We start from the raw sequence: 12284 nt of genomic DNA, 5'->3' as shown, positions 1-12284 counted from the left end.
TTTCATCGTCGCGCGCCAAGCTCGATGACGTGAAGGACATCGGACTTGCCTCATTCCAAATCGTTGTCTAACCAGCAATATTTCTCTGGTCATGTTTTTACTCGTTAATAGTTGTTTAAAAAACATCATAATGTAGTTAATTTTGAACCGTTTATAGCAATTTATATCCGTTTAGTGCGATTCTGAGGAATTATTTGTCGTGCACTTTCTAGCTTTGGGAACGTTTCGGGGTCTCGGTCGTTGTTAGTGGACATTTCGAAGGACAGAGGCACATCATCGACCAAAAGAAGATTACAACATAGTAAAGGATACATTGCCCAAGAATCTGATGGAAGAACAGCTCAAAGTAAGCAATATTTAATATGATAAATCGTTGTTCTGTCGAAATATTTTTAAACGCATATTTCGCCATTTTGTTTGTTATCGCGTCACTTGGCGAACCCTGTATTGAAAAGTAAGGATAATTTTAAAAATGTAAGTCAGCGGTTGCATTAAGAACTAATTTGTCTTTCGATTCCTGTCAACCCTGTATTTTAGTCAAGTATATGATTAGCTTTCAATTAAACTAGATCACTCTGAAAGATGACGGTCAGACATTTTGAGGCTTGATTTCCTAGTATTTTCATTGTGTAACCACGGTTTTGTATGGCTAAATATGCACCTTTTCGAACAAACTGTATATGTATGTTGTAAAATGATGTTACAGGAGTGCATCGGAAGAATTCGAGAAGGGTAGTGAAAAAATTAATATATTTTGGCGGTGATTACGTTATAGCGCTCTTTTGCTGGAATCGATGCTCTTGGTAACGTTTTCACATGTGGTATGCTAACTTATCGATTTATTGTGTTTTCGCTGTAAAACGCTTAGAAAATCTGAAATATTGTCTGGAATCACAAGATCTGGTCTTTCCATTGCTATGCTTTGTCTATTCTTATGAAATGTTTTATTAAGAGTAAATTTGTCATACACGTTGCTCTCTATAGTAATTCTAGTCGTTCTTGTGGATGGTCGGTGCAATTGTAAACTGTGATTTCTACCTGAAATATGCACTTTTTTCTAACAAAACCTATCCTATACCATAAATATGTTATCAGACTTCATCTGATGAGGTTTTTTATAGGTTATTGGCTATCAATATCTTAGTTTAGCCGAATTGGTGATAGCTACTGGTGGAGAGAAAAAAATGGTGGACAAAGAAATTGGTATTTTGCTAACGTGTTTAGCTAATAGATTTTACATATTTTGTCTTCTGTAAAACCATTTTAAAAATCTGAAATGGTGGCTTATTCACAAGATCTGTATCTTTCATTCTGGTGTCTTGGGACTTGTGATTTAATGATATTTAGATGCTACTATCTACTTGTGAAGCTATGCTAGCTATGCTAATCAGTGTGTGGATGGGGGGATGTTATCCCGGACCCGGGTAGAGGCTCGTTATTAACAAAGGAAATTGAAGGACTAACAGTACAGTTAGATAGCAATAAAACGGTACCATAGAGGCACAGAATAAGTTAGAGGAAAAAAACAAAAAAATGGAGGAACTTATTCAAGAAAGATCCAGTGTATAATATTATAAAAATAAAGCGAACTGGATGGAATATGGGGAAAAATGCACCAAATTCTTTTTAATCTTCAATATAGAAATGCTACCAAAAAAATGTATTAAAACTTGTTTACAAATGATGGAGTCACGCATGATTCACCAAATGATATTTTGAAAGAGGAAGTAAAGTACTTTAAGAATATGTTTTCGTTTCAGTTCAGCTCCACTAACTGAAACTAATTGTATGGATTTTTTTCCTATTAATAATTAAAATTAACATCTTGTACAGAGACTCATGTGAAGGCCAAATTACAGAGGAGGAACTGCTTGATGCAATTGGGGCCTTTAAGGATGGGAAAACTCCAGGCTGGATGGCATACCAGTGGAAGTATACAAAACTTTTTTTGATATACTCAAAGGACCATTATTAGCTTGTTTTAACCACTCCTATATAAATGGTAGATTATCAGACACGCAACAAGAAGGTCTGATATCATTATTACTGAAACAGGACCAAGTGGTATATATTAAAAGTCCAGTCCATTTAAAAAATTGGAGACCTCTACACTTCAGTGTTGTGATGCAAAAATCCTAGCAAAATGCTTGGTGCATAGAATAAAAAAAGTTGTCTCAGATATTATTCATCCTAATCAGACAGGTTTTTTACATGGACGTACATTGGAGATAATAAAGGCAAGTACTGGAAACAATAGAACACTATGAAATATCGGGGACACCAGGCCTGGTTTTCATAGCTGATTTTGAAAGGCTTTTGATAAAGTACGACTGGAGTTTATATATAAATGTAACGTCCTGACCAGAGTTCTTATGTGTTTTGCTTGTTTAGTGTTGGTCAGGACGTGAGCTGGGTGGGAATTCTGTTTGTGTGTCTAGTTCGTCTGTTTCTGGTTCCAGCCTAATATGGTTCTCAATCAGAGGCAGCTGTCAATCGTTGTCCCTGATTGAGAATCATATATAGGTGGCTTGTTTTGTGTTGGGGATGGTGGGTGGTTGTTCCTGTCTCTGTGTTTGTGTTCTGCACCAGATAGGACTGTCTCGGTTTTCACGTTTGTTGTTTTGTATTGTTGTAAGTGTTCACAGTTCGTTAAATTAAACACTTAACTGCGCTGCATTTTGGTCCTCTCCTTCATCCCAGGAAGAAAGCCGTTACAATAAATGTAGAATATTTCAATTTTGGGAATCTCTTATAAATGGTTAAAATTATGTATAGTAACCTTAGGTGTAAAATAGTAAATAATGGCTACATCTCAGAAAGTTTTAAACTATCTAGAGGAGTAAAACAAGGTTGTCCACTATCGGCATATCTATTTATTATTGCCATCGAAATGTTAGCTGTTAAAATTAGATCAAACATTAATATTAAGGGATTAGAAATCCGTGGTCTAAAAACTAAGGTGTCATTGTACGCTGATGATTCATGTTTCTTTTAAAACCACAACTAGAGTCTCTCCACAGCCTCTTAGAGAGATCTAGATACCTTTGCTATCCTCTCTGGATTAAACCAAATTATGATAAATGTACCATATTACGTATTGGATCACTAAAAAATACAACATTTATATTGCCATGTAGTTTACCAATTAAATGGTCGGCGGAGATGTGGACATACCGGTATAAAAATCCCAAAAGAAAGAAATGATCTCACTCCAATAAATTTTTATAGAAAGTAGCAAAAATAGATAAGATCTTGCTACCATGGAAAGGAAAATACCTGTCTATTTGTGGAAAAATCACCCTGATTAACTCTTTTGTCATATCACAGTTTACCTATTTGCTTATGGTTTTGCCTACACCTAGTGACCTGCTTTTTAAATTATATGAACAAAAATATTCCATTTATTTTGGAACGGCAAGCCAGATAAAATTAAAAGGGCCTATTTATATAACGAATATGAATTCGGAGGGCAGAAATGATTAAATATTAAAGCATTAGACCTCTCACTAAAGGCATCAGTCATACAAAAGTTATACTTAAATCCAAACTGGTTCTCTAGTAAATTGGTACGAATGTCTCATCCTATGTTCAAGAAGGGCCTTTTTCCCTTTATTCAGATTACACCTCCTCACTTTCGGTTGTTTGAAAAGGAAATAATCTCCAAAATATCCTTATTTTTTAAACAAGCCTTAGAAAGTTGGTTGCAATTTCAGTTTAATCCACCTGAAAGGAGGAACAAATAGTACAACAAATATTGTGGTTAAATTCAAATATAGTAATTGATAAAAAAAATATTTATCGAAGAAATGTTTAAAAAATGTATAATTTTGGGCCTCCCGGGTGGCGCAGTGGTCTAGGGCTGCGCCACCAGAGGTCTCTGGTGTCGCGCCCAGGCTCTGTCGCAGCCGGCCGCGACCGGGAGGTCCGTGGGGTGACGCACAATTGGCATAAGCTTCGTCCGGGATAGGGAGGGTTTGGCCGGTAGGGATATCCTTGTCTCATCGCGCTCCAGCGACTCCAGTGGCAGGGCCGGGCGCAGTGCGCGCTAACCAAGGGGACCAGGTACACGGTGTTTCCTCCGACACATTGGTGCGGCTGGCTTCCGGGTTGGAGTCGCGCTGTGTTAAAGAGCAGTCGGGCTTGGTTGGGTTGTGCTTCGGAGGACGCATGGCTTTCGACCTTCGTCTCTCCCGAGCCCGTATGGGAGTTGTAGCGATGAGACAAGATAGTAATTACTAGCGATTGGATACCACGAAAATTGGGGAGAAAATGGATAAAAATATAAATAAAAAAAAGGTATAATTTTTGTGAATGATATCATAAATAGGACTGGTGGGTTGTCATACATGCAGCTAACACAGACATATGAAATGTCTGCTCTACCCAAAATTACAACCAATTAATTGCAGCATTACCACAAAAATGGAAGAGGCAAGCAGAAGGGGAAAAAAAAGTAAGGAACTTGTATGTCGGCCCTATATTAAAGAACATAATTGGTTAAAGAAAAGTGTGATAAATAAAAACATATACCAATTTCATTTAAGGACCAAAAAACTGACAGCTGTGCCATATAAATTGCAAAATAGTTGAAGAGATTTTCGATGTACCCATTCCATGGCACATGGTTATGAATTGATACGCAAAACAACGCCGGATTCAAAACTTCGAATTTCAATTTAAATTACTGTACAAAATTCTTGCAACTAATAGAATGTTATATATATGGGGGATACAATCTTCCCAGCTCTGCAGATTCTGCTGTGAGGAGGCAGAGTCATTAGATCATTTATTTTGGTATTGTCCATATGTAGCTCGTTTTTGGTCACAGGTCCAGGAATGGCTGAAGAATTGCAACATTTGCCTAGAACTAACGCTACAGATAGCAATACTGGGGGATTTGAAAAGCCATAGTCAATCAATCAATAATATAATAATTATTTTAGCAAAAAATTATTTTTTAATTTACAATCTGTAGAAGCTATGAGAATAGGAAGGTTCAAATCTTTTGTGAAGCATCACAGCACAGTTGAAAAATATATGGCAAATAAAAATCCGAAATGGATGATGGTGGAAGATAGATGGGAAGGGTTGAGTGGAACTGAAGGGTGGACTAATAACAAGATAAACAATGTAGGGCATACGGGATCTGTGAAATGTGTATAGGTGCGGAGCTTTTGTGAAATAGCACAGTTACAAGTGGAAATAAAACTGGATGGACAACAGAAATAGAGGAAGGACTAAGAACAAACAGAGAGAACTATTATAAAGTAGACTGTGTCTGTAAAATGGTATAAGATGTATAAATTGAAGGTAAAGCAGAAGTGTTTATCAGTTTACTCCAATTGGGGATCGGTGGTAGGGGGTGCGGGAATAATAATAAAGGTATATTCTTTAAAAAAGTATGTATGTCATATAGGTATGTGTATGTATATATGTGTATATGTATGCATGCGTGTATGGATATATATATTTACCCCAAAAATATGGGGATTGAAATTAGGCAGACAATTACATTGGAAGCAACATTCTTTCCGCAATATTAAGCTGATCCACCCCTAAAGAAAAAATAAATAATAATTGCCCTGGGGGGTGCGAACAAAGGATCCAATTTGAGAAAGTCGTATTCCTGGTCATAATGCTGGTGAATTACTGCCGCTCTGATATCCAAAAGTTATTTCCGGCTGTATGTAATAACACAAAAAACGTTCTGGCCTAATAATGTAAGAAATAACACACACAAAAACAAAATACTGCAAAGTTGCTTATGAGCTAGAAGCAAAGCTGCCATGTCTGTCAGCGCCATTTTACATGTGAGACGTGGTGCCATAAAAAATGTATCATATCTTAGCTAGCTATAAATATATAGCTAGCTAAGATATGATTTATATTTTAGGGCACCATGTCTCATCTCACGAACAATTGCTAAGGCAAACAGCAAATTCCACTATTGTGGCTAATCCGTATTGTGGCTAGCTTGACATAGGTGACTTATTCCATCATGACAACATGCTCCTCCTTATTTGACTGTAGTTAGCTAGCTGCTAGCCTATTAATTCAGTATCCACTCTATTGCTTGATAAGTGGTCTATTTAACATGAGCTAGCCAAAATGCATTGCTTCTGACATGCCACGATCCTGCTTGCTTTACATCTGACAGATATTTACCTACCGTAGCTAGCTAGATAATAATGGTTTATGACAATTGCAGTTTAGTTCATTATCTAGCTAGCTAGGTAAGTGTAAAACTGAGAGTTTGACTGTAAAACGCAGCAAGCTGYCCAACTCAACTTTATCAGGTGTAGCCAAGCTAGCTAGTTTGACACTCAGAAACATTAGCTTACAATGATTTTCTGGCAAATGACTTGAAACAAACCTTCACTGAGCTTCTTCTGACTGGAATTATCCTTAGAATTAAATTTTCCCTAAATGGCAGCAAAAAATGTAAACCTTTTTTATTTTACCAATACAATACAATATATATATATATATATACACACACATTGCGAAATATTTGACAAAATATACCAGCATGCCTTTCCATAGGAAATCAAATGGGGGGGAGCTCAGCGTTCCAAGGGCAAAAAGTATTTTGGGGCTATCGTTTGATGACAACAGAGTACGCTGCCCAGCTTTACATAATTAGAAAGCGGAGATTATCCTGATTAAAATGGTGTCTGACTTGAAAAAAATCTAAATATACACATTGCGAGATATTTTGTGAAATTAACAGACATACCTATATTTCCCCTATAGGAAACAATGGGACGAACTCAGAGTTCCATGAGTATTATTATATTTTTTTTAACATTTTAACTACCAGCAATTGGTAACAGCATTGTAAGCTGCCCAAATTTACATCATTAGAAATAATAGATTATCCCGATTAAAATCATGTAGAACTTCAAACCATTAAAATAATACATTTTGAGATATTTGTCGAAATAGACAGACATGTCCCCATTTCCCCAAAACAATGGCAGTCTGAAAGTTATAACAGCAGTCTTTCATTTAACCAGTTTACCATTTATAAACTACCATTTTGTGTTGAACTTTTTGTTGGTTGTAATCTAGCGGTTAAGAGCGTTGGGCAATAACTGAAAGGTGGCTGGTTCGAATCCCCGAACCGACTAGGTGAAAAATCTGATGATGTGCCCTTGAGCAAGGCATTTACTCTAGTCYATCTGGATAAGAGTGTCTGCTAAATGACTAAAATGTAAACTAGGCCTCTTTGTGAAAGCGTGGCAATAACGTATTCACTTTTCATTATTCAAATATCTACCTCTGATGACAGGCAGGCAGCACATTCCTGAAAACAAACTGCTCAGCAAATTAAAGGCTCTTTTGAGAGCTACCAGATTTATATATTTTTTAAAAGCTACTTTTCAGTGTGCATGTTATTATGTTAAGTGGGTGTTACTTTGGCAGAAAATATCACCCATCTAAATAAATATTTTTTTATTTTGAATTAACTAACTGTATGTCAGATTCATTGTTATGCTATAAATTGTTATTTTAGTGATAAAATGAACTAGACAATTTTAAATGGTGCAATTCTGAGTAATTACTACTTTAGTAAGGATATACACTTTATTCAGTACTGCTGCAGTTGCTAAACAATTCCAATATATGGCAGCATATGACCACGAATGGCATTTCAGAAGATWAGTTRTCTCCCTGGATACACCACTCCCCCTCAAAGGAAAACTCCTGCGCGATTTCTGTCCCTTTCCACACTGCAAATGCAAGAGGAAGGACTGAAAAGGCATCTAACATATTACTGTGAAGTAATATAATGAGGATTCATGTTTATTACCTGTTTTTATGCTCATGTTTTGAAATTATACTTCGTTACTATAACGATTATCAAAAAGTCTGAATATTAATTCAGTCACCTCTGGTCGACAAAAACATAATTTCCTAGTACATTCATTGTCAAAATCWTCAACCAGTCACAACTCTCTGCCTTCTCGCAAAAGTAGCCAACTCAACAAGCCCGCCAAAAGCTTGTGTAGTAAGCAGCAGCGAGCACTCTGCCTTCTCACGAGGTAAATTTGCTAACCTCYAAGGTTGCATGATGTAACTTATTGGCGGGCTGGAAGATGTGCTCTTTGTCTTTTCTATTCCGAGGCTGTTTACTCCCAATTTGGTATGCAGAGTTTTTTTTATTATGCATGTCTACTAGGGTTGAGGTTGAGTGCATCTGATTAGTGATTATTTTTGCCGGGGTTCAATACCTACTCACAATTTCTTTGCTCTCCCAAAAGCAACACAGGCCTAAAAAGAGATAACCCTAAAGTAATGAGTGACCATTTTAGAAAATCGTTGGACATATACTCTTTGGTTGCATGCTATTTTATGTCAATCATATTGCTTCTATAGCCTATAACTGATACTCCGTGGTCTTATGCTGCCGTCTATTGGAAATATTAATTAATATTGGAAATATTAATGAATMAATTAATTCACATTAAAACATCGGTGAGGCAGCTGAGAAATAAAGTGTATGTTTCTTACTAATTCTTGAGATCAGTCTCAAACACACCTATCGCAGCCAATTGCTGGACTTTCACAGAGGTTATTAGGGATGTYTTTGTAAATTCCCTCTGGCTATCTACTCCGATTTCAGAGCACTCTAGTCTGAGTGTGCCAGAGTGCAGAATAACTCAATAATGTTTTACGCTCAACACCCGTTGAATATGGCCGGTGTCAGTAAACATCAGCAAAAAAAGTGTAATTCAATTGTTGCCAGCAGCACAGTTAGTCACCAATGCTCTGGATAACATACAAACAGCCTAACCAGCTCTGCTAGGGCGAGTAAAATGGTCAGAGTGAGGTGTTCTCTCATTTGTGTCTGGAAGTAGCTAGCAAGCTAGCCAATGTTAGCCACTTAGCTTGGGTGCTTGACTGCCGTTGTGACGTCAGAACGCTCTGGTCAACCCTACTCCTCTGCCAGAGCATCCAGTGTGCGCTCTGAACCTGACCTGTTCACCGGACAAGCTACCTGTCCCAAACCTGCTGTTTTCAACTCTCTAGAGACAGCAGGAGAGGCTATGAAAAGCCAACTGACATTTACTCCTGAAGTGCTGACCTGTTGCACCCTCTACAACCACTGTGATTATTATTATTTGACCCTGCTGGTCATCTATGAACATTTGAACATCTTGGCCATGTTCTGTTATCTCCACCTAGCACAGCCAAAACAGGACTGGCCACCCTTCGTAGCCTGGTTCCTCTCTAGTTTTCTTCCTAGGTTCTGGCCTTTCTAGGGAGTTTRTCCTAGCCACCGTGCTTCTACACCTGCATTGCTTGCTGTTTCGGGTTTTGGGCTGGGTTTCTGTACAGCACTTTGATATATCAGCTSATGTAAGACGGGCTTTATAAATYCATTTGATTGATTGAACACTCCAAGAGCGAAACGCTCTGAATTTAAGAACGGACAATCTGACAAAGCTCTGAGTTTACGAACGCCCAGAGCAAACTGAGCGCTCTCTGGCACTCCAGAGTGAATTTACGTCTCTGGCACTCCAGAGTGAATTAAGGTCACACCCAATTCAAACTACATGTGGCTTGTTTAGCAAGTGTTCTGCCTTGCAATAATAAATATGATATTAGATAAAATAACTAATAATAACAACAAAAAAACAGCAAAATGCTTACATAGCATTTAGGGGGGAAAAAATCAAAAGCTATTTAGTACTATAATGGTATTTACTAACATAATATTATTACTAAAATAGTTTCTAAAAGTGTTCTAGGCTACCCTACCCAAGAATTAGGGTTAGGGTTAAGGCTAAAATAGGTTATACCTATTGTTAGGGGTTAGGGCTAAAATAGGTTATATGTCGGTTTAGGGTTTTTAAGGCAAAAAGCAGTACGGGTTTATAGCTCTCTTGCGCCATCCTGTGGGTATGACATAATTCATTCGTGACACTATTGGCCTTCCTAGTGTTTAAATATATTTTTAAATATATATTTTTTTATCTATTCATTTGTTCACAGTGCGGACCGAACCGAGGTCTCCGAACCGTTCTGTACGAATACGTGTACCGTTACACCCCTACACAGTACAGTATGGCACAGTAAAGTAACATACGGTACATACAGGACAGCAGAGTTTTATTCAGTAGAGTACAGTAGACTACAGTATGGCATGCTACAGTATAGTAGAGTTTAATACAGTAGAGTACAGAACAGTCAAGTTTAATTCAGCAGCGTAGAGTATAGTTTAATTAATATGAACACTGACATTGAGTCACCAACCACTCCTGGACATGATTCCAAAACCAAGCCACCGAAGGAGAGTACCAAAAGAGATGATCTATTGATTCTGTTTCTTTGTTGCAGTCCGCACATGCAGGGCTGACTGTTCAACACCCCATATATTGAGGATWKTTTTTTTATTGGCAAGAATTTTATATAATAGTTCAAACTGAAAATAACAGAATGATGTGTCTTGTTGATTTGCATATCAGTTCATAATCCCGATGCCATGGTATAGGAACATCAAAAATCAGCGGTATAGTTCTCAAAGCTCTCAACCTTTTATACAAGTTATTTTAAGCTATGCATGCTTTTGGATTGGCTGCAGACAAACTAATTAATTTCTTTCTCTTTTGAGTATTTGCCTCTTCCATTTTTGTGGCASAGTTGTGATTGAGTTGGTTATATTTTTGTATTGAGCATACATCTCCATACARCTTTGTCAATTGCTTGGGTGACACCATTTTGGCATCCTTGTTTACAATGTCATTCATAAACATGATACCGTCCTTATATATTTGAAATTTTATTAATTTTCATTGAACCTTTTTAACTAGAAAAGTCAGTTAAGAACAGGTTCTTGTTTACAATGAGGGCCTAGATGCGCTACATCGATTCATCATCAAGTAGTATATTCAAGGCAATCCAGCTTCCTAGAGGATCTATTTTAACAGATTGCAACTAAAGATCTAGATTGTTTTTTAGTAGGATCATAACACCTTTTGACTTCCTTAGCCTATGACAGAAATAGATTTTTACCATCCTACCCATTTTCCCAGGCTACTTTATCAGAAGATATTGAAAGTGTTTCCTGTAAACAATAAATATGGRAATCCTTTTCCTTTAGCCATGTAAACACTGCKCTTCTTTAGCCTATTATCAGTCAAACCACTGCTATTATAGTCAGCTATATTCAATTCACCAATTACCATGATAAGGTTGAAGTCGGAAGTTTACATACACTTAGGTTGGAGTCATTAAAACTCGTTTTTCAAACACTCCACAAATTTCTTGTTAACAAACTATAGTTTTGGCAAGTCGGTTAGGACATCTACTTTGTGGACGACACAAGTAATTTTTCAACAACTGTTTACAGAGATTATTTCACTGTATCACAATCCCAGTGAGTCAGAAGTTTACATACACTAAGTTGACTGTGCCTTTAAACAGCTTGGAAAATTCCAGAAAAATATGTCATGGCTTTAGAGCTTCTGATAGGCTAATTGACATCATTTGAGGTGTACCTGTGGATGTATTCAAGGCCTACCTTCAAACTCAGTGCCTCTTTGCTTGACATCATGGGAAAATCGAAAGAAATCAGCCAAGACTCAGAAAAATTATTGTAGAGCTCCACAAGTCTGGTTCATCCTTGGAGGCAATTTCCAAACGCCTGAAGGTACCACGTTCATCTGTACAAACAATAGTACTCAAGTATAAACACCATGGGACCACGCAGCCATCACACTGCTCAGGAAGGAGTCGCGTTGTCTCCTAGAGATTAACGTACTTTGGTGCGAAAAGTGCAAATCAATCCCAGAACAGCAGCAAAGGACCTTGTGAAGATGCTGGAGGAAACAGGTACAAAAGTATCTATATCCACAGTAAAACGAGTCCTTTATTGACATAACCTGAAAGGCCGCTTAGCATGGAAAAAGCCACTGCTCCAAAACGCCATAAAAAAGCCAGACTACGGTTTGCAACTGCACATGGGGACAAATATCATACTTTTTGGAGAATGTCTTCTGGTCTGATGAAACAAAAATAGAACTGTTTGGCCATAATGACCATCGTTATGTTTGAAGGAAAAGGGGGGAGGCTTGCAAGCCGTAGAACACCATCCCAACCGTGAAGCACGGGTGGGCAGCATCATGTTGTGGCGGTGCTTTGCTGCAGGAGGGCCTGGTGCACTTCACAAAATAGATGGCATCATGAGGGAGGAAAATTATGTGGATATATTGAAGCAACATCTCAAGACATCAGTCAGGAAGTTAAAGCTTGGTCGCAATGGGACTTCCAATGGACAA

Source organism: Salvelinus sp. IW2-2015, linkage group LG28 (genome assembly GCF_002910315.2).
Source record: "Salvelinus sp. IW2-2015 linkage group LG28, ASM291031v2, whole genome shotgun sequence".
Classification (NCBI taxonomy): Eukaryota; Metazoa; Chordata; class Actinopteri; order Salmoniformes; family Salmonidae; genus Salvelinus; species Salvelinus sp. IW2-2015.
Note: the sequence above shows the minus strand (reverse complement) of the source record.